Here is a 25,149-nt window from a genome sequence, read left to right as displayed (position 1 = left end):
CCATGTCTGCCAATATGAACCCAGAACAAAATAATGAGACAATTGCTAGATTGCGGTCTCAGTTCTACAGAAAAGTTGATAAATGTAATTGTCTTGTAAAAAGGGTAAGGGCTTAAAGAATCAAAGAATTCTAATCACAACAACCCAAAATCATTATAGGCAATATGGTCACGTTGAAGGGGGGTATGATTTTTTTCGATTGGTCAATATGGATTTCCAACTAGAGGAACATGGAGGCGTAAATATCCAAGCCAAGGATAACACTCCCATGGAAGAAGATGATCCTATGGTAGAGAACACAACTAAAGATGATGGTATTGGCATAGTTGATAATGTGTCAGATGACATGATTGAAGAAGATAGTATTGGCACAATTGACCAAGATGGTCATGATGATGGTACTAGCACATTTGATAAGATGGTCTTGATATACCTATACTTGAGAAGGCATACAAGACCCTATACCAAGGCTCCCAAATAAATCTTCTCTCCACTATAGTGTTGTTGGTGAACTTGAAGGTTATGAATGGTTTATCCAATGCGGTAATGTCATGTATGCTAAGGTATGCCATTTTTTTCATCTTCAATATTAATATACCATTACTATTCATTATATTAACAAATCATATTTTTTGTTGTAGGTTGATAGGTGAGTTTTGTTACCACCATAAAATATTTTTCCTCATTCATATCAAGAATAATATATTATTATGAATCAAATTAGAATGAAGTATCAGACAATATATGCATGTCCCAATGATCACATTATATATCATAAACAACATGAATTTGCAACAGAATTCCTTGATTGTAATATTAGTAGATATCGATAAAATCAAATAATAAAAAAAGTGCCTCACAAGATTCTTTGATACATTCCCATTGTTCCACATCTTGAATGATTATTCAGGTGCACTAACTTGGCACAATTTATGGATTACCATGCATGCAATATAAGTAAAGATGAAATTGTATGAATGCCTACAAACAATTCTGATTTAAGGACATAGAAGATATATGGCCAATATTTAAAGAAGAACCTCATAATCAAAAGCTTTCATTGGAAACAAACATTGTCAATCCATTTAGAGATATGAGATCCGTTTACTCAATGTGGCCTATTTTTGTTATTAATAATAAAATTCCTCCTTGGATATCCATAAAGAAGGAGCACATATGTTGTCAATGATTGTACCAAGTATTTTTTTATTTAATAGTTATCTAAATTAATTTATAAACACTGCATCAAAATGGTCATAATAATCATGTAATGTACTATTCATTTAAGTAGGTAAGTACCAAGTTAAAGATATGAACGTGTATATTGAGCCCCTTATTGATAATTTTTTGAAGTTATGAAATGGGGTCACTATGTATGACATCTCTAGACCATTAGGACAAAGACAATTTCAATTCCATTCAATGCTTGTATGGATGATACATGGCGCCCTTGGGCTAACTCATCTTTGCGGTCTGTTTTATTGTTAAGGTCACATATTTTTGATATATTATAATGCTTAAAAATTATTATTGTATGTTAAAGTTGTGTATGATAATTGTACATGATATTTTAGGTCTTCAAACAAAGAGAAAATTTGCATGTTTGATTTGTTGTCCAAAGATGAAATCTCATCATTCAAGAAGTTTACAAAAGTAGGTGTTCGATGAGATTAGGAACTTTCTCCACAATAATCATAAGTGTAAAATTATTGAAAAATATATTTTTAATGAGAAAGAAGAGACACCATCAAGGCCACAAAGAATGACACCTCATTTTTGGAAGTTGGAATACAATAGACTAAATCGTTAAGGTACAACAATTCCATTTGATAATTTTTGTTTCAACTTTATATTTTGATATTGTCTCTTATTTAGCAATGATGTAATTGATGCTTATAAAGGTCATCAAGGCATCAATGATCAACTTCTTAGAGGAATAAAAAGTTATCCTATACAGTTTAGTAGGTTTTCATACTACAAGTATCTCCCAAATGTGCATTATTTTGTTGCTATGCATACTGGAAAGAATGTAACATAAACACTATGAAAAATATTGGATGGAAGACATGACAAAGAAAAATTACCAAAATTTGTAATGACATTCATGAATCCAATCATGCATTAAAATTTTTTATTGAATCAAACATCAATAGAGACCACATAAATATGAGTTCCCTTCTTTGGTTATTAATGGAGCAACAAAGTGATGCATTAAAACAAGTCATAAATTTATTTTTTTTTCACAAAATTTGCTGCAAATATAGGTAGTCTTGTATCAAAGAAAGGTGATTTTGGGCTAGAGTTGAAAACACATGATTGACATACCTTTGTCAAAGTAAGCCATGTTGTCTATTTACAATATATTTGTAAAATTGCATGTACTTCTTATTATATTATTTTATAATATATTGAAATAATATTTTTAAAATTATTGCAGTACATCCTACCTCTATCCCTCCCACACTAGTTTGACAAAATTTTAAACAAGTTAAATATGATATTGGAAACTACATGAGGTTAGAAGTGTTATTTCTTAGATTTTTTATACATATATTATATTTACAACTTGCTTTACTTTTTTTTGTAATTTATTGTATTTTTTTTCTAAAATTTTATTTATATGTTCTTGTGTGTTGAATCTCTTTTAGGTGGTTATCATCTAAATAAATTGATGAAAAAGATATAAAATACAGAAAGAAAAAAATCCCCCAACTTATGTGTGAAATGTAAAAGTGTCTACCTTCAACTTTTTTCAATGCTCAAGCACTACCTCATACGTCAAGTTGAGGAGATTGAATTATGCGGGCCTATACAAACTAGGTCAATGTGGGTGGTTGAGAGGTAGTTAAAGTTTATGAAGGACTTGGTTTGACAAAGAGCACATCTTGAGGGTTCTATGGTGGAGGGATATAAGGTATACCAGACCATGGTGTACATTAGTGAATATCTTCTCAAGATTGCATCAAATAGCTATGTAGATTGCATTCGGGATCCCAACTCTATTAAAAAATTTGAAAGAGAGTACTTGATGGGTAAATATAGATTGAGGCAAGTGAGAGGTAATTATAATATGTTATTGTAGTTTATTAATTCTTTTAAATCTTCAATATAAGTTGTTTCTAAGTGGTCTATTTGTTTTCTTTATAGTTGGTCGTGAGTGGGATGCACTACATTTGTATATTGCAAACAATATTGATTGGATGATGGTATGGATTCAACAATCTCAAAAAAATGGTCACTCATTAACATGGGATGGTGTTTCATCATTGGTTAAAGAAGCTCATCATAATGGAGATCCCAATGTTATGTCATTGGTACTTGATCTAGCATATGGTTTATGAGGTAGAAAGGTATGTATAAGATCACTAATCATGATCCATAAGCTTAATATCAACTCACAGATCAATGCAAATAATCTTGACATGTTTGAATCATTGTAGATCAAACACCAAAAAATTATATACTATCATGGTTGTAATTTTTGCATAAAAATATTAGACAAAATGAAGAAAACTTGTGATTCTAAGATAAGTGGAGTCTTCGAGGTCACTAATATTTCATCTAGAAATGACATACATCTTCAAAAATCTAAGAATTGATACTATGATATTTTGGATGATATACTTGAGTGCGACTTTAACTCATTAAAATTAGTTCTATTTGTCATCAAATGACACATGCTACGACTGAACCAAAATGATCCTAATAGGACTATTATTAAACATTATAGTAGATTTACAATGATTAATACAAGATCATTTGAGCAAGTTGGCGATGAGCCCTATGATCTTCCAAGCTAATGTGAGCAAGTTTTTTACTTTGGCATTCTACATCAACCAAGTTGGTCATTTATTGTTAGACATGATCTAAGAGAAAGGCCAAAAGTATAATTTGATGGAAGAAGAAGATAGTAAAGAATCAGTAGATGAAGTAAATGATGATTACAAATGATTATTACACAATGATGAAGAAGAAGAAGAAGATGATTATTATTTTGGTGATGCTGACAATGATGGTGATGATGATGATGATCAAGATCATGCTAATGAAGATGGTGATGATCAAGGTGATTATGGTCATGATGATGATGGTCATGATAATGGTGATAAAAATGATGGTGGTGGTGGTGGTGTTGGCCATGATGATGACAACAACGATGATGACGATGAAGGGGACATGTATGATGATGATGATGATGATGATGATAGTCATGATGATGGCATGGATGAAGAGGATGATCAATGGCATGATCAATGAAATGTTTGTTGAGGTATGATCAATGTCACATATGAGGTATTGATTTATTCTTAAAAATTTGTATGACTTGTATGTTTTTATAATTAACTTATTGTGTGTTGAACTCTAATGTCATGGAGTATATACAATGATTTTGCTTAGGTGCCACACATAAAGTAGAGGTAAGGAATTAGAAAATATATAATGATTTCGATGAATGCATCATGTAATTTTTGTCTTCTATATAATCTATAGCATACATATCATGCAATTTTTGGCTAACTTTAGATAAATGATTTACATATGCAGGAAATTTAATGCCTTTGACTAGGACCATGTACAATGACATGGATCAATAGGTATAAGTCAATATACCCTATAGATACAATTTATTATTTTTAGTAGACTCTTTACCATCTACATCAACTTTAGTCCTGCTATGCCTCTTATTTGATGAATTTTAGGTATCATCAAATACATATTTTTCTAATCTATCTTCCTTGAGGGCCCGTTTGGTTGCAGGCATAGGAATTGGGAATTAGAAGAGAGAATTTGAATGGGAATGGAACTGGGGAATGAGAATAGGAAATTACAATCCAATTCAATTTATCTCTTGTTTGGTTGCACAAACTTGAATTGAAGATTGAAGGTTCAAACCACATCAAATTTTATGAATGAAAAAGTAAAAACATATTTATAGAGGGTTTCATCTTCTCACACGCTTATTTTTAACAACTTCATGACATTTGCAAAAGGAATCTGAAGCAAAAAATAGTAAAGTGGGTGAATCCAAATCCTCATATCAAGTGATCGAATCATGTTGCTGAGCAATTCGTTGGGGACTATGTGCTGGTCTTCCATAAGTAGAATTCGAGGAATATATATATCTTTTCAGTATCATCAATTTGAAAATGGCCATGATTTTTCATTTTGGGGAGCTCCAATAGGAAGTTATAATGAAGCAGATCTGCAAACATTTTCCAATAAGAAAAATTCAAAATGGGAATGGGAATAACAATTCCAATTACAAGTATTGACAAATGCTCATTTTGGAGCAAAATGGGAATACGTATTCCTATTCCCAATTCTAATTTGGCACACCAAAAAAAGAATTAAAAAAGAATTCTAATTTTCTATTCCTATTCTGATTGTATTCTAGCAACCAAATAGGCCCTGAGTGAGGAAACTGCTAGAATAGAAGACCAAAGTGAGGCATCTAGTAGGTTTGAAATAGGGAAATCAACTAGAGGTCAAAGGATTAGAAGAAAATTCAATAAGCTAATGGAATTTTCCCTTGCTAAGGTGGGATCATGTTCTTATGATAATGAGACCAAGGGTGACAAGATGGTTCCCTTAAGGTACGCACATCTTCAAAAAGAATGGGTACCCAAGGAACTACCTCTCGTTAACGCTGATTTTTCTATTAATGAAAGGATATATCGCATAATTCCATCTTCATTACATGGTTTGGGCTTATTTTCCATGGATGGCATAAATTTTAGTTATAATAAAGTTGTTGAATTAATGGAGTATTTAAGACCTTGTTACAATTACAATAATTGGATGTGGATTGTGCAATAAAAAGAAGAAGAAGTGTAGGTATGCATTGTCAAAAAATTATATACAATGCAAAGAAAATGATCAAAGTAAAAGGCTCACTATGTATATTTATGGAAGGCCAAAAGAATTAGGGAATATTGTAGGTTTTATAAATAGTTCTCGACCTATGTCAACTAATAAGCGACCAAATTGCATATTCGAGGAATGCAAGGGAAATCATGTTTTTGTATGTGCAATAAAATCAATAAGTGTAGGGAAAGAGCTTCTAATAGATTAAAATTTGAACTATGTAGATACAAAAAAATTCACTATCATGGGACTGGTAACTATAAGATATTTTGAATGAATTGCCTCCAATTAATATTAACTCCAATATTATACAATCTACTATTTTATCAATAATTTTTTTGGTAAGTCTATTACTTTCATTTCACTGCTAATTGCTAAGAATTACTAATCTTTTTCACATGGTGACATGGATCCCCCATAAGGCACAGGCAGGGATGTTCCTCACACACCTTCAACAAAGCTAAACCTTAATTAGTGTAATTGTAAAAATTATATAGGAAGAAATGTCATAATATAATGTTCTTTTATTTATGGCTTAATTTGGAGTTATTTTGATAGAATTTTATTGATATTGATGTCACAACTTGATACTTATTGATAAGGAAAAGCAAAAGTGATAACAGATCAAATGCGATATGAAATTGAGGTGGCATTTTTAGATGACATTGCATGTAGTGCTGACCTCAACTCCATGTCTAATAAGATTATAAATAAATTCTTACCCTTGTCATGGAACAAAACAAAACTAAGGAGACAAAGGCACTCAAAGATGAATTGATATGTAGAGTTAGTTGTATGAAGGTAAGCAGTAATCAATCTTAAGCAATAACAAAAGTTCAATAGATGTTTATATTTTATACTATCTTATGGATCATGATCTAAAATATGTTTTATTCTTCTTACTAATTTTTTTACACCTGTGAAATGTGATAAAAAATGTGAGGGTTGTAGCAGTGCACACCCTTCATATAAATAATCCTTAAACCTTTGACCATTCATTTAACCTTTGCATGCATTATTGACTCAACTTATGTTTGGGATGCTTCTAATACCCTATTTTATCGTTATCCATTGCAAATTTCTTTTCTAATAATGTATTCTTCAACTCATGATGAAGTGTGAATGCATTCTTCGATCACCACTCTAATACTATTGAATGCACTGTCAACAATAAGGAGCTTGCAAACATCTTTGTCTATACCAAGTTCAACTGGTAAAACATTATTTTTCTATATTTTGTTATGTGCTAATCATGAATTGATTTGTTTTGTTGGGTGCATTTTATACTCATGGACCTATTTTGTGCACTAATATATACACCTACAACTAATACACAAATAGAGACTAATACTACTGAAGTTGAACCATTTCCTGGATTAGCCCATGTTACTAGTACTAGTTTATTTGTGGAGTCATTGTTGTTGAACAAGAAAACTCTATTTTCATTAAAAGTACCAAAGCTTCCAAGTGCTTTAAAATTGTTATTATTTATATATTAATTGTAGTTTTCTTCTACATAACTCATTTTGGACTAATAATCCAATGATGTTTTTGTAGGAAATCATGTTTTTAATGATACTCTTTTTGAAGTGACATTGAAGCTAGTTGGGCCCTGCATGCGTAAAAGGTATGTAGCTTCATATCATTAGTACAATATTTTTCATTTCTTCCATTTATTGTACTATATTAAAGTTATTGATCTAACAATTTTATTTTTTCAAAAAAGGTGGAATGAATAGGATGCTGAATTCAAAAATCAGCTCATTACATCTTTTGAGGACATCTTTGGAAAAAATAGTTTTTACAGTGCCCTACTTCTTAAAAGAGCATCCAAACATATAAAGAATGTGATGGACCAATATAGAAGGGCTCTAAAGTTTAACCCAAAGTATGAGCATCCTCCAATGATTCTACCGATGGAGTGGAATGAAATAATAGAAGATGCAAAAGAGAAAAGGCTACATGATAAAGGAATTGAACTAGAACAGGGCAAAATAAGATATGTCATGATAGTATTATTAAGTAGAATATAATCATACACTAATTAGTGATCTTTATAAATATATAGTCTAACATTAAAAAAAAAATTCATAGACTGCAAGACACGTTAAAAGCTACAGAAGCGAGAGTACAAAAGGTTGGCCAACACAAATTTGGCTTTGGTGACTATATGAAAATTCACTCTCGACTTGTAAGTAAAAGAAATAGTTTTTCATATCAATTTTCTTTCAATAAGTTGGTTACAAACAATTTTTTTTAATCAAATCATATATGGAAAATTGATGATATTAAGAAAAAACTATAGGGCACAAAATCCAATGTAGAGACAAAAAATGAAGACAAAAAAAATACCTTGAAGGAAGGCTATAAAGTCATGGCTACACACCTACGCCAATAATTTGAAAGCCATACCCAATACTCTAGTGCACCAGATGAGATACAGGTAAATTAATCAAATGAAAAGTAAATCAAATTGAATAGTTGAGAAATTTCATGTTTGGTGTTAATTTCCAACATAAATTGACTATTTCTATTTTATATATCAAACAATGATAACAATGCACATGACATTTCACTATAGCCTTCAAATCCTATCATAGAACCAGTGTGTGATGAAGGTCATGATGTGCATCACAATAGTGGAGGTATTAATTTTCTATTAGAAATAAATTATGCAATTTTTTTATTAATATAATTAAACATCTTCAATTGTAATTGGCCATAAATGTAACCTTTTTTTAACATTTTAGAGCATGTTGAACATCATGCTAAATGAGTGGAGCATGCTCAAAGTGTTCAACATGTTGAGGTGGCAGCTAATCAAAATGTTACTGTACACGATGTGGCATTGTCAAGTAAAGAAAAATCTAGGTTATGTTCTATTGGTTAACAAAATACTTGTAACAATACAAAAAAAGTATGTGATTTTAACTCATTTACTTGTTATTGTAGGAGACCCCCCTTTAGCGCAACAACCTCGTGCTCCTCAAAACAGGAGGAAGCATCATAATTTGACATTAAAACCAAAAGAGGAGAAGAATGAGGAAGATATTTATGCTCCTATTAGACTTTTCCTTAAGAAATCTAAGAAATACAAAAAAAAATATTTTTAAAAAAATGCTCTTTGATAAACTTTGTTGAATAATGAAAGAAAATTGTTTTAAGTAATTATCTATCAATGTTGCATATTAATATTGGATTTAATGTCATGTTAATGAATTTTTTTATGTGTTAATGAATTCTTTATTAATGTTTAGTAGTAATGAATTTTATGTGATTGTATTGATTGAATGTTATAGTTCATAAATGGATGAATGAATGAATGAATGAAATATGTAATTAGATGTTAATGGGGAATTTATGTTAATGTTTGGGGGAGGGGGGTGAGGCCAGAAAAGCTTCCACCTTCACGTGGTTGGCCTTGTTAAGTAGAGCATATTAAACTATTTTCAAAACCAAGTGAAGCTCAAACTAACATACCTTAATTATTTAATCAATTTCATTCATTCTAGGTGTTTGCATATAAGTGCATTTTTAATGTGTCATTTTCAAGCAAGTATCAAATAACAAACTGGAAGGGCCAATACTCAACTTGTATGACATGATTTGGTTTCATTTTGTGTAAGTATTCTCTTCTTGAATGTGTCAAATTTGCACGGTTTATGAACTATTTGAGATCTTATTAGTCTATTTCATTTTTCAAAACTCCCTTTGCTTCTAAAAAAACTAACATTAAAATTATATTCTATTTCATATACAAATAAATTAGCATATGGATGCATTGACAAGGCTTGCATATAGGGGTACTCTATGTTTAATTTTGAACAATTAATTTGTGCTTAGTGATGATGCTTGAGTTATTTTATCTAAATTTGACTATAAATACTCTATTCAAACTTATGCTATGCTGAACTAATTCTATTAGCAAATCATATGCATGACGCAAACACCATAGTAATTCGATAGAGTTTTAGATTAGGTAGATTACTTTAGTAGCTATTTTAATCAAAGAATATGTCAAACCAAAATCACAAGAGTCATGAATACAGTTTTAGTTCATTCATATTGAAATTTTTGCTACATTTGAATTCAAACACAGATATGATAAAGTTACTTTCATCTTTGCATATAGGTATTTAATTTATATTTGAAGTAAGCTGCATGGTTTAGTGTTATTTCATAGGGGATACTAATAGGTGTAGGGTATGGTGATGGAGTTGTTTCAAACTTTTTGGTTCAATCTAGCTATTCAGTCACTACGATGCACAAAATCATGCAGGTCAGTTAGAGCTTATTCTGGTTATACCTAAATTGCTTAGATAGTCATAAGATTTTCAAGTAAAAACCTTGAATTGTGACAATTTTAAATAAATGCTTTTGTAATGGATTTGGTTGATTTACACTATTTTAAAAAAATTGATTAGTTGATTTGTCGGATTTCATTAAAAAACATTGAACATTTTATTGATTATATTTTTACAAAATTGAGTATTCATAAAACTCCATGCCTTCATATCTTATGACTATTTTTAGTATTTTGAAATGGAGAGCTCTACTAACTATTTTATACATTTAAAAGCACTGAAGCCTGTAGTAACTTCTCCCATGTCTCCAAAAAATATAGCATAGGTCACGAATTTGATTAGATTGATAAGAAAGTAATAGAGATTGAGCAATCAATACAAAATTACTATTTAAAAAATATTGAAATAACTTACACAATTCAATCAATTGAATAGTCAATCAAAGTAAACTTGAAGTTTAATCTAAGGAACAAGATACATGAGACAAAGATGATATCACCAAAAGATAAAACAAGCACATGTAATCCTTATATTGAAGTTGATATTGTTCACCACAAATATATGTGTTGCTAGTGCATGTAGATAACACAATCTAGAGTGGACAAGAAAATCTATCTTTCTATTAAAAAATGTCTATATGAAAAAATATGGTTGTTTTATCTCCAACTTCAATCTTTATATTTATAGACAATGAATTGGTTACAATATGAAAACGCATGACTTTTTGTTTACAAAATCAACTAAATCAGCTAATTGATAAACATATAATTATATGTTGTCTCATCCCTTGAATAATGATTTATTTTACTTTTAAGACTTATCACTATAAAAATAACGATAACCCTATTGCTCATCACTATATAGGAAATCCCCTTTCTGTGACTTTCGATAGGTGTTTTCACTATAGAGTATAGTGTCACAAGTTTCAGTCTTTGTTGTGAGTTTTCATCTTATCACTATAATTCATAGCGATATGCAAATGCCCATCGCTCATCACTATGCCCATTATTCTCCAAATGTGATCCGTGATCAATTTTGATCCATTGCTATAGACAATGGAGACCCCTTTTGAAAATCACATTGCTTTATCATTGCAACACATGGCAATCAACTAATCTTATTGGTAATTGCTACAACACAAACTTCCTTTCTTTGATCACTAAAAGAACTTATTGCCATATCATATAGTGATACAACGCACTTCATCACTGATCACCAAAATAAAATAGCTCAATTTTGACTAGTGATAAAATCATCACCCATTGCCATAACCAAAGGCTCATCTCCTCACTTGCTAATGATCATTGAAGGTTATAGCAATACACCTTTCTTTATCACTCATCGCCATATTGACAATATGTATTCTCCGTATAGTGATAAAATTGATCACTATATGTTATAGAGATATCTTGCCCAACTTTGAAGATGACCCTGCTGCTATCACCATACTATACATCAATACTTGATGAATCATTATTGTAGCTATAGCGATATATATATTTTTAAACCTTCTATAATTGTCAAAATTTTAATTGATTTAGGTTGAAACCTAACAAAGTTTAGTCAAACTTTTGACTAGACATGGTCGAACTTTTGACAAACAAACCGACAAGGTCACTGTCATGGGTTTTACATCCTGGTTAGATGGGCCACCCTTTTCAACCAACATTGGTGGAAGGTTTGACAACAAAATATAGAAAAATTTTGGTGCCAATTTCTCAACCTTAACTAAGGTTGGTCAAGCTTTTGACCAACCTTTGTTGCAATTTTGACAAAATGACCGACTACAATATTGTTGTCAGTTTGACATCGTGGTTAGATGAGGCACCTGTTTTAACCAGAAATGGTTGAATTTGTGACAACCACAATGGCCAAATGTTGGTTTTGATTTTCATGAGGACTTGCTTCAAAAGTTTGACTTGAACAAGGATACGCCAAAATTGTGATGGGAAAAATATCAACAAGGCCATTTGTAGATCATTTGACCAACTTGGGTAGAAAATTTGACCAATCGTCATAAAAAATAGAGGCCAATTCTACTAGTACCTTAATGACTATTAGGTCAACCTTTGATTAAAAGGATTTCAATGCAAATTTTTTACAATGATTAGAAAGAAAACAATAGGATTTGATTTGTATAATTTACAAATCACTTTGCTGTTTTAGATCTTTGTTCAGCTCATGTGCTATTTCTTTGATAAGCCTTCCTTGTTACCTCTGTCCTTGATTTTCTTGGCAACTCTTCAAGCATTCACCCTTCTCTTCACAACACACTTAACCCTTCTTCTTAGATTTTCCTATCAACCTCAACAACTTTGTTCCATCTTACTAGAAACATGCACAAATTATCTACTCTGCTCCATTCTTTGAATATCTCATTCATACTCATGTTAAAGTTCATCTCTGTACCTCCTTAAATAGTTAATTTTGGTCCTTTTTCATTTTTTTAATCATTGTAGATCTTAGGGTTTGTGATTCGATTCATTAGGTTCATTGTATCTATATATCTCTTTCTTTTCTAGAAGCTTCTCATCAAATTTATCTCCTAGATCATTTACCTAATCCTCTCCTTGAATTAAATGATCCAACTCATAAAATATTTATATTCAACATGCTTTCCATATCCCAAAAAATCAACTAAGTTGGCTTGAAATCAAAAATTCTCATACGCACTCAAAATATGGTCACTCAACCATTACTAAGTTCTGACACTCAATCATTGTTGAATTGCTCAGTCATTATAAAACTTCTAGCTTGAGATCAACTTGTTTGTTCGGCATTCTTGGTCAACACTAAATTTTCTCACCACTTACTGTGGCTGAGTTGGCACTAGAATCACTCAGCATAGTCTTCAAAATTCCTTGATCCTTTACTCTATTACTCGATCAAGTCTTATATCAGTGATCTAACTTATCTTGCATTATCAAGAATTGAATATCAACATGATTTAAACAATCACTTTGTTTTGTCAAAGTCTAACTAATCAAATGTCCATTGCAATTTCTTTTTCATAACTCAACATTTTCTCTAGGTGCTTTTGTTATGAGAGACTTCTCAAATCCTCTTCATCAAGCAACTATGACATTTAGATCAGATAGAAACATGTCTCATTAGTAGATTTGACATCAATGACAATACAATAATTACTTCAATTGTAGTTTCCAACAAGTAGGCTATGTCTTTTTGGGCACCTATGAGACCATCATTCCATGGTTCATGGCTGTCATGCCCAAACTACGAGGGAAAAAAAACACAATTTTTTTTTAAAATTATAATAATTAGAGTGCTCAAAGTTTAAATCAGATTCTTGCAAGAGAAGTAAAGGTTCACTACAATTCATCTTATGTTTTAAACTCTAGTGGAGGAATACATCGTTAAGATTGATATCGATCATAAGATACGTTATTTTATTAGCTTACAATAATATGAAACAATTATTTAAATGATAATGTAAGTGTATTTGAGATTTAGATTAATTGGAAGGTTTCTAAATAAAAAACAACTATAAATCTCTTTGACAATTATTGATTAACAATCTGACCGATATTGTAAAGTCACTTTTAAAGAAAAAAAAATGATTAACTAAAATTTAAAACTAAATATATATATCTAAAATTTATTAATTTAAAACATTTCGACAATTAGTTTAGAAAGAAGACATATTTAGTAGAGAACTAAAGTTGCATAAGTTAAATGATGATAGAACCTATAATATAATATAAATTTAACATGATACTTAAATTATAACCAAAATTAAACTTATCCTTTTTAATTCTAATAAAATCACCATTCTAAAACCATTTCGAATAACGCCAAATTAAAACTATAATAGCTACTAACTATATTAAAATATATATCTATTTCAAAATTACTAACTAATTAAAATTTAAACTATATTACATTAATATAAATTTTAAAACAATTAACTTACATAAATGTATTAACATAACCAATTTTACTACTAATCCATTTATTACATTAACTAACTAGATACTAAAACACATAAAAAAAATAAAATTTCCTAAAACAAAATTATCTAAAAACTTAAACTAACTAACATATACTAATCTATCTAACCTATGCTAACTTACATCTAAAAAGGTTAACAATAAACAACACAATAATTAACATAAACCTAAAATCTAACATATTAAAACTAATTTAATCTTAAAATTTAAAAATTAACTAACAGAACCTAAAACCTAAACTAACCTAACTATCCTATCTCTCCCCCTACATCCCTTACACCCTAAGCCCCACGTACTACCTGGCAAGTGCTTCCCAAGGAACAGATGCGCTTCCCAAGCGCTGTTCTTGGGACAACGCTCTGCCCCATGCAATCCCCAAGCGCAGACAATCCTTGGGTTTAAAACTAGCGGCCAAGGAAGTAATGAAAGTGGAGAGAAGCAATTAATTTGCTTACAAAACTTTTCAAAAAGGTAACCCAATAAAAAAGGTTTTTCCCTCCAAGCTAAGCGCCCAACTTGGTGAGGGAGATGGGGATGGGACAGGGTGACAGGATGACGACACCCTCCCATCTAGTCAATATGACTTGCTAATAACTTTCTCAAAGAAAACTATTTAAAATATTATTTCAAATATGATGTCCACCAAGAGTGATGAAATGCATTGAAGACATAAAGTTTTATGGTTGATGATTGACAACAAGCAAGACTTGAATTATATATATATATATATATATATATATTTTTAAATTTCAAAAGTAATTGGTTAATATCCTTTTATATGAATCTATATTAGATTTCACTTGCAAGTCAAAGGAGTAAAACTTAAAATATTCTCTGTGGCAAAAGAGGGAATTTAAAATTTTCTTCATACATTTTCCAGAGAGGGTTTTTAGGCCTGGGGGTGCACATTTAGTATCAATATAATCTCATTGATGACAATGGTTTCTTAAGTATACTAACAAGGATGAGAAAAGGTATTATTTTCTCCCTATCTCCTATAATTTATGTTTTGTTTATCATTATACATCAAGGTTTATGATCTATCTTGTTGAATTTAAGGAAATACATAATCTCTTATTCAAATTGATTTGCGCATAAGGAAATTTAATAAGGGAGAGATAATTAAGTTCTCAAGGTAGGAATTCTAATACACCTAAATTCTTATACATCAACTTGGAAGTTTCATCATATCAAATAATTCTTCATTAACAAATTAAAAACTTGAAATAACACAATTCAAGACATTATCTATGATTCTATTCTCTCATCTATATATGCAAATTTATTTATTTTATTTTTTTGAAATCACATGAGAACCATGCAAGGAGATTCCCATAGTCTTTTCCTTTATCTATTATTCATCCTATTTTGATGAGCATTCATACGATTGAACATTATGATTAAATATTATGAGAAGCAAATACACTCAACCATTATTTTATTGGCTAACCTGATTCAAAGGCTCAGCTGGGAAAGAATCAGGAAGAAAACCCGACTTCGTTGCCATTTACAATAAGGTTTAAAATACAATTTACAATAGGATCTCAATCCCAATTTTCAACAATTTTATCAAATTTTCTTCATGATCATAATCAAGGAGTTTGTAATGTTTTCTGAATCTCATTTCAAGAACCATGGAGGAAACCAATATCTGATCGGGTGACAACCAAGAAGAACCAAAAGAACATCAAGCATGCATAATCATAAATGGTTTACACAATAGGATTCACAATGAATCAAGACTAGGGAAAGGTGGATTCTTCCAATAGGAGAAGTCAAGCACAACACCCATTCAGATGCCCAATCGGGGCTAATAACCAAGAACTTTTGTTCTTCCATTTAAACTTGCCATACTCATACCAGGTTTGTGCTGACGAGTAGGGGCCCATAACACCCTACCCTTTATCCCTCTTCTCATCCTGAGAAGAGACTCTACACAAGTTGGAGTCCAACTAAACAGACCTTTCCCAAAATTGGTCACTTCTGCCCTCTCCAAGGGTGAGTAATACCAAAACACCCATGTAAGAAAAACTCAAAATTGCAAACATAAACAAGAAAGGAAAACAACCAAAATGACATGGTTTTCAAATCTTCCCACATACCCACAACCATACAATAGTGAAACAACAACAAGGTAACATGAACATGAAACCAAACATAAAACTAAATAAGGGAGATGAGAATTTCCTACCTTCACAAAGAGGTAATGGAAATGAACAAGTTTGAGTAGAGTATCCCTTTCCTTCCTTCAAGCTTCAAGAAATCTTCTCTAAATGTAGAGATTGGGTAACAACCAACTAGTCCAAGGAAGGCCTCTAAATAAGCCTCCAACTCAACCACCCAAAAGGAGCAATAACTATTTCTACCCACTAGCAACTCTAGAAACTCCTAACTCAACCTACATTATGGTTAAACTCTAAGTGGAGATGAGGTGAGGTAACTCAAGATAGCCATGGTCAATTTTCGTACAAAGGCAAAAAGGGACTTTTTGAGTGACCTCAAAAGTCAAAAAAGGGGGCTTAGGGGTTGGAAAAGACCCCTAACCCATACCCATACCCTTTGATTAGAATAATAACAAGTTTTAAAGCCTTAGGAAAGAGGTTTAGAGTCAAATAAAATCTAGGAATAAAATAGGTCCAACTTACTACTTTAACTTGCAAATAAGCACTAATCCAGATTAAGGGATGACTAACCTTGATTAAGAACCTAATAGAAAACTGACACTAACTTGAACCAACTTGAGTCCAAAGGTTAAACAATTAACCCTAAATAGCACACCGAAGCACATAAATATTTTACGAGTGTCAAGCGACACTGAAAGAACATAATTACGAACATTAACATTCACCGAACAATGACGATGCATACATACATCTCACAATACAAAAATGTGAATTACGAACAACAAGGTTTTCAAATTTAGCACATAGAGATCAGTTTTGTTCCTCCGTAGGGTTTCTCAGCTAAAATATCTGCACACTCATTGCACACACCAGTAGTCTCGTAAAATCACATGTACATAAATGTATACGTATTCAAAAATTCTCATAAATTAAAACATACATCAATAAGAGTTTATTTATCCTACTTAATTCTTAACCATTTAAAATATCTTAAATCAAAATCTCAATCCTACATTTACTTATTTCATCAACATACATATTCATGAACATTAAATGACAATCATCAAATATATCTTAAGTAACATCACACAACATGAAATAATAAAGTATGTTCTAAGCATCAGATAATGTCTCGACATCTCGAGTCGTGAATATCAAAAAAAATAATAGTAATGCATCACTATGCTACGATGGGTCGGGGCGAGGCCTCACATCCTCCCCCACTAGGCATGAAATTCCTCTTGGAGTTCATCAAAAAGGTACGGGTACTGAGATCGCATCTGCATTGCATCCTCCCATGAAGCCGTGACCTCATCGTAGCAATCCCATTGGACCCTAACCTGGTCCAGCTCTCGGCCTCCAAGTGCTAGGGTCCATTGGGCAATAATGCGGATAGGATCCAGTGCTAGCTGCCCGTCTGAATCCACCTGTAAAGCATCCCAATCTATAATATGAGACTCATCATAAATGTATCCTCTAAGTACTAAAATATGAAACACATCGTGGATGTGTGACAGGCTAGGTGGCAAAGCTAAATGGTATGCAACAGGTCCTATCCTCTCAAGGATCTCGAACGGCCCAATAAACCGGGGTGCCAACTTAGAGCCCTTTCCAAATCGAATTAGACTCTTGTGTGGTTTTACCCTCAAGAACACTCTATCACCAACCTGATACTCTTGATCTATCCTCTTCGCATCTGCATACTTCTTCTGCCTATCCTGTGCCTCTCTCAGGCACTGTCTAATCAGGGTCACCTGCTGCTCCATCTCCTTTACTAACTGGGGACCAATAGATACTCGATCCTCGATCTTATCCCAACTCAAGGGTGTCCTGCACGGTCTCCCGTACAAAGCCTCATACGGCGGCATACCTATGGAAGAATGATGCCCATTTTTGTAGGCAAACTTGACAAGATGTAGGTATTCCTCCCATCTGATCTGATGATCCATCACGTACATACGTAGCATGTCCTCCAAAACCTAATTCACTCGCTCGGTCTGGCCATCAGTCTGAGGATGGTACGCTGTACTAAAATTGAGCCTAGTTCCCAAAGCCGACTGCAACTCTCTCCAAAATGAAGAAGTGAACAAAGAGTCTCTATCAGATATGATCTTACGGGGAACACCATGAAGTCTAAAAATGTCCCGCAAGAACACCTGAGCTATGTCTCGTGCTGTGAATGTAGTACGCATGGGTGAAAAATGGGCAACCTTGGTCAATGTGTCAACTATCACCAAAATGGCATCATGGCGATGAGATGACATAGGAAGACTAACAATAAAATCCATAGATATAGTGTCCCATTTCCACACTGCAATCTCATGTGGTTGGAGAAGCCCGCCAGGATGACGGTGCTCCGCCTTCACCCTCTGGCACTCGAGGCATCTCGCAACTATGCTAGCAATCTGCACTCTCATGCCTGGCCAATGATACAACTGCCTCAAATCTGCATGTAACTTCTTAACACCGGGGTGCGCTGCATAAGGTGCTCTGTGAGCCTCAAGTACAATGAGCTCGCGCAAACCCCCAATGGAAGGTACATACATACGTCCCCTATGACGCAAAAGTCCATCAGACTCCAAGGAATATTCTACAAACTTCCCTTCCAAGGGTCTCTGAAAATGTACTAACTGACTTACTTCTGCATAAAGCTCATCAGCTGGTAAGTGCTGCAAGATCCGCTCTCTCAAGTCAGTGCAAGTAGTCACAGATGAAAACTCATGGCGCCTTCTACTTAAGGCATCTGCAACCACATTCTCCTTTCCCTTGATGTAATGTACTTCAAAATCATACTCACACAGAAACTCCATCCACCTTCTTTGCCTAGCATTAAGGTTCAGCTGAGAAAATATGTACTGCAAGCTCTGGTGATCTGAATGAAGCTCAAATCTATGACCCAGAAGAAAATGTCGCCATCTCACCAAGGCATGAACCACTGCCGCTAGTTCTAGGTCATGAGTAGGATAATTGAGTTCATGAGTCTTCAACTTCCTAGACTCAAAGGAAATAGGTTGTCCTTCTTGAATAAGGACTGCTCCTAAACCATCTAAAGATGCATCGGTGCACACCACAAAATCTGCAATAGGATCTGGTACTACAAGAATCAGTGCACTCGTGAGGGCTCTCTTGAGCTCTTCAAAAGCTCTACCACACTTCTCTGTCCACTTGTACTTCTTCCCCTTCCTCTGAAGAGAAGTGATGGGGTGTGCCAATCTAGAGAATCTTGAAATGAAGCGTCGATAATAACCTGCTAGCCCCATAAAGCTCCTCACTTCAGTAACACTGGTGGGTGCTGGCTAATCCATGATAGCCCTGATCTTTGATGGGTCTACTGAGACACCATCACCTGATATGACATGACCCAAATAATGTATCTCAGGTCTGAAGAATGCACCTTTGACAAGCTGCCAAACAACTGATTCTCTCTCAGCCTCTGCAATACCTGTCTTAGGTGCTCTTCATGCTCTCTCTCATCATGAGAATAAATCAGAATGCCATCAAGAAACACAACCAAAAACTTATCCAGAAAGGTATGAAATACTCCATTCATGAGGCTCATGAATACAACTGGAGCATTCGTAAGGCCAAAAGGTACTACGGTGAACTCATAGTGGCCATACCTATTATGAAAAGCTGTCTTGGGGATATCACTATCCACAATTCTCAACTAATGGTAACTTGACTTTAGGTCAATTTTTGAAAATACTCGGGCACCCTGCAACTGATCAAAAAGATCATCGATTCTGGGAAGAGGATATCGGTTCTTGATGGTCACCTTGTTCAACTGCCGATAATCGATACACAACCTAAGTGATCCATCCTTCTTCTTGACAAAGATCACCGGTGGACCCCAAGGTGACACACTAGGTCAAATATGCCCCTTCTCTAAGAGTTCCTCCAATTGAGCCTTTAGCTCACTAAGCTCATGAGTAGTCATCCGGTATGGTGCTCTCAAAACTGGCTCGGCTCCTGGCACTAGATCTATGTGAAAATCCACTGCTCGAGGTGGAGGCATACTAGGAAGCTCTGAAGGAAACACATCTGCAAACTCTTGAAGGTTTGGAAAATCATCAAGGGATGGCTCCCTTTTTGAATCTTCCTCTCGGTCACTAATAGTGATAGCAAACAACTGACAACCCTTTTGCATGCACCATCTAAGTTGCATAGCAGAAATCATGCGAAGGGACACTGGCCTCTTCACTCTGAAGATCTTCCTAGAGATATCATCGTCATCCACACATTCCACCCTCTTCTGTCAAAAATCCATCTTGGTGTTGTGGGCATAAAGCCAATCCATGCCAAGAACAACATCATAAGAACCTAAAGGGGTAATGCGTAGATTAGTCCTAGTGGACATGTCTCCAATCTGCATCTGACAACTCCGCACGATGGAACTAATTGACACTCTGGCTCCTGAGGCTAACTCTACCTCCCAACTAACATCCTGTCTAAATTCCACTAGCCCGCAACGCTCCACCACAAATGGAGATATAAAAGAGTCAGTAGCCCCGAAATCAAATAAAACTGCAACCATATGGCCCTGTATAATACCTGTAGCCTCGATAACTGTGGCCTGATGCTCAGCCTGGCGATTGTCAACAGCTGCAAAAACTCTATGGTATCTACCCATGTCACCAACTGCCAGCTCTGAAAAAGCCTTGCTCTGGCCACTGGATGCCTATCCCTGCAGACACTCCCTAGCTATATGACCCATGCCACCACAAGTGTAGCATGGTCCGCGAGTATAAGATCGTGCACCCTGTGACCCAGACTGTTGTGGGCCTCCTGACCTGCTAGATCCGCTGAATCCTCCCCTAGAAGACTGCTGAATCTTCACTAACTGTGACTGTGGGGCCTGTACTTTCTGATCCTGCCTAGGACCCTGTGACTGCCACTGCTTGGGCTTAGAGCCCTGATAACCCTGAGAAGGTTTCTGCTGCTGCTGCTAGGGTTTTGGCTGCGGAGACTACTGGCCCCTAGAGGACCCTGCTGTATAATTCTGATTCCCTTTCCAAGGGGGTTTTTGCTGGGAGGAGTTTCGGTTCTAAGACCGATCCCGTGACTCCTGCCTACCTCGAGTATCCTCAACAACTAGTGCTATCTCCACTGCCTGTCTGAAGGTGGTAGGGAAGGCCATCCTAACTGGGCCCTGAAGAGAGAAATTTAGACCCATGATAAAGTGATGCACCCGTAGTTTCTCATCCTTCATGTATTCCACATAGGGAAGGAGCTCGAGAAACCTACTCTCGTACTGAGCCACTGTAAGGCCTCTCTGATAAAGAGAACAGAACTCCTCTATTTGTTTCTGTCAGAAATGCTCTGACAAGTACCTCTCGTGAAATATTTTTAGGAAAGATTCCCATGTGAGGGTGTCCATCCTCACTCCATAAATAATCTCCTCCTGATGCCACCAGTTGGAGGCATCCCCTCTCAACTGATGAATTGCTAGGCGTGCTTTTAGATTACTCCCATAAGGGCGTAACCCAAAGCACCGCTGTAAGCTCTACAACCATGCCTCTGCTACTGAACCCTTAGTGGTACCGATAAAAAATGGTGGTCTGAGTCGAATCAATTCCCTGATGTCATCTCCTACATGTCTAGGAGGTCTGTCAAAAGGGGGTCCTCTCTGGTGTATGGACTCTTCCTCGTGTTCACCCTAACCCTCTAACTGTCTCGGTGGGGGACTCCTAGTCCTCTCTCTGACTTTGGGCCTACCTCCTCTGGGTCCCTCTGCTTCCACTACTGGAATCTGCTAAATTGGCTGTACTACAGGTACCACTCTCTGCTAAACTACACCGATCAAGGTCTGAAGTGCATCTATAATGTCCTGGTTCAGGTTCGGTGGAGGTGGAGGTGGAGGTGGAGGTGGTCCATCCTCTTGTCCCGCTCTACCACCCCTAGTCTTACGACCTCTACCTCGCCGGTTACAAGTAACAGGCGGCATCTACACAATTAAAAGTTTGAGTTAAGTTTAGGAAGCACAATGGTTTAAGGTTCCTAGTGTTGAAACCTGGCTCTGATACCAAAATGTCATGCCCAAACTACGAGGGCAAAAACAAAAAATTATAATAATTAGAGTGCTCAAAGTTTAAATCAGATTCTTGCAAGAGAAGTAAAGGTTCACTACAATTCATCTTAAGTTTTAAACTCTAGTGGAGGAATACATCGTTAAGATTGATATCGATCATAAGATACGTTATTTTATTAGCTTACAATAATATGAAACAATTATTTAAATGATAATGTAAGTGTATTTGAGATTTAGATTAATTGGAAGGTTTCTAAATCAAAAACAACTATAAATCTCTTTGACAATTATTGATTAACAATCTGACCGATATTGTAAAGTCACTTTTAAAGAAAAAAAATGATTAACTAAAATTTAAAACTAAATATATATATCTAAAATTTATTAATTTTAAACATTTCGACAATTAGTTTAGAAAGGAGACATATTTAGTAGAGAACTAAAGTTGCATAAGTTAAATGATGATAGAACCTATAATATAATATAAATTTAACATGATACTTAAATTATAACCAAAATTAAACTTATCCTTTTTAATTCTAATAAAATCACCATTCTAAAACCATTTCGAATAATGCCAAATTAAAACTATAATAGCTACTAACTATATTAAAATATACATCTATTTCAAAATTACTAACTAATTAAAATTTAAACTATATTACATTAATATAAATTTTAAAACAATTAACTTACATAAATGTATTAACATAACCAATTTTACTACTAATCCATTTATTACATTAACTAACTAGATACTAAAACACATAAAAAAAAAAAATTTCTTAAAACAAAATTATCTAAAAACTTAAACTAACTAACATATACTAATCTATCTAACCTATGCTAACTTACATCTAAAAAGGTTAACAATAAACAACACAATAATTAACATAAACCTAAAATCTAACATATTAAAACTAATTTAATCTTAAAATTTAAAAATTAACTAACATAACCTAAAACCTAAACTAACCTAACTATCCTATCTCTCCCCCTACATCCCTTACACCCTAAGCCCCACGTACTACCTAGCAAGTGCTTCCCAAGGAACAAATGCGCTTCCCAAGCGCTGTTCTTGGGACAACGCTCTGCCCCATGCAATCCCCAAGCACAGACAATCCTTGGGTTTAAAACCAGCGGCCAAGGAAGTAATGAAAGTGGAGAGAAGCAATTAATTTTCTTACAAAAATTTGCAAAAAGGTAACCCAATAAAAAAGGTTTTTCCCTCCAAGCTAAGCGCCCAACTTGGTGAGGGAGATGGGGATGAGACAGGGTGACAGGATGACGACACCCTCCCATCTAGTCAATATGACTTGCTAATAACTTTCTCAAAGAAAACTATTTAAAATATTATTTCAAATATGATGTCCACCAAGAGTGATGAAATGCATTGAAGACATAAAGTTTTATGGTTGATGATTGACAACAAGCAAGACTTGAATTATATATATATATATTTTTAAATTTCAAAAGTAATTGGTTAATATCCTTTTATATGAATCTATATTAGATTTCACTTGCAAGTCAAAGGAGTAAAACTTAAAATATTCTCTGTGGAAAAAGAGGGAATTAAAAATTTTCTTCATACATTTTCCAGAGAGGGTTTTTAGGCCTGGGGGTGCACATTTAGTTTGGAAGCCAAAATTTGACTAAGCATAGTCATAATTTATATATTTTCTTGTTAAACTTGGAATCAATATAATCTCATTGATGACAATGGTTTCTTAAGTATACTAATAAGGATGAGAAAAGGTATTATTTTCTCCCTATCTCCTATAATTTATGTTTTGTTTATCATTATACATCAAGGTTTATGATCTATCTTGTTGAATTTAAGGAAATACATAATCTCTTATTCAAATTGATTTGTGCATAAGGAAATTTAATAAGGGAGAGATAATTGAGTTCTCAAGGTAGGAATTCTAATACACCTAAATTCTTATACATCAACTTGGAAGTTTCATCATATCAAATAATTTTCATTAACAAATTAAAAACTTGAAATAACACAATTCAAGACATTATCTATGATTCTATTCTCTCATCTATATATGCAAATTTATTTATTTTATTTTTTTGAAATCACATGAGAACCATGCAAGGAGATTCCCATAGTCTTTTCCTTTATCTATTATTCATCCTATTTTGATGAGCATTCATACGACTGAACATTATGATTAAATATTATGAGAAGAAAATACACTCAACCATTATTTTATTGGCTAACCTGATTCAAAGGCTCAGCCGGGAAAGAATCAGGAAGAAAACCCAACTTCGTTGCCATTTACAATAAGGTTTAAAATACAATTTACAATAGGATCTCAATCCCAATTTTCAACAATTTTATCAAATTTTCTTCATGATCATAATCAAGGAGTTTGTAATGTTTTCCGAATCTCATTTCAAGAACCATGGAGGAAACCAATATCTGATCGGGTGACAACCAAGCAGAACCAAAAGAACATCAAGCATGCATAATCATACATGGTTTACACAATAGGATTCACAATGAATCAAGACTAGGGAAAGGTGGATTCTTCCAATAGGAGAAGTCAAGCACAACACCCATTCAGATGCCCAATCGAGGCTAATAACCAAGAACTTCCGTTCTTCCATTTAAACTTGCCATACTCATACCAGGTTTGTGCTGACAGGTAGGGGCCTATAACACCCTACCCTTTATCCCTCTTCTCATCCTGAGAAGAGACTCTACACAGGTTGGAGTCCAACTAAACAGACCTTTCCCAAAATTGGTCACTTCTGCCCTCTCCAAGGGTGAGTAATACCAAAACACCCATGTAAGGAAAACTCAAAATTGCAAACATAAACAAGAAAGGAAAACAACCAAAATGACATGG

General features: G+C 34.0%; 1 pseudogene; it reads right to left on the bottom strand.

The window, feature by feature from the left end:
• The window catches only part of LOC149548156 (UDP-glucuronic acid decarboxylase 6-like), a 130,300-nt pseudogene that overhangs the window by 20,913 nt on the left and 84,238 nt on the right, over window positions 1–25,149 (bottom strand).

Source organism: Cupressus sempervirens, chromosome 7, assembly GCF_028749045.1.
Source record: "Cupressus sempervirens isolate cs-2001-9-10 chromosome 7, ASM2874904v1, whole genome shotgun sequence".
NCBI classification, from domain to species: Eukaryota; Viridiplantae; Streptophyta; class Pinopsida; order Cupressales; family Cupressaceae; genus Cupressus; species Cupressus sempervirens.
The sequence above is the reverse complement of the archived record's forward strand: the minus strand, read 5'-3'. Positions and strand labels throughout refer to the sequence as shown.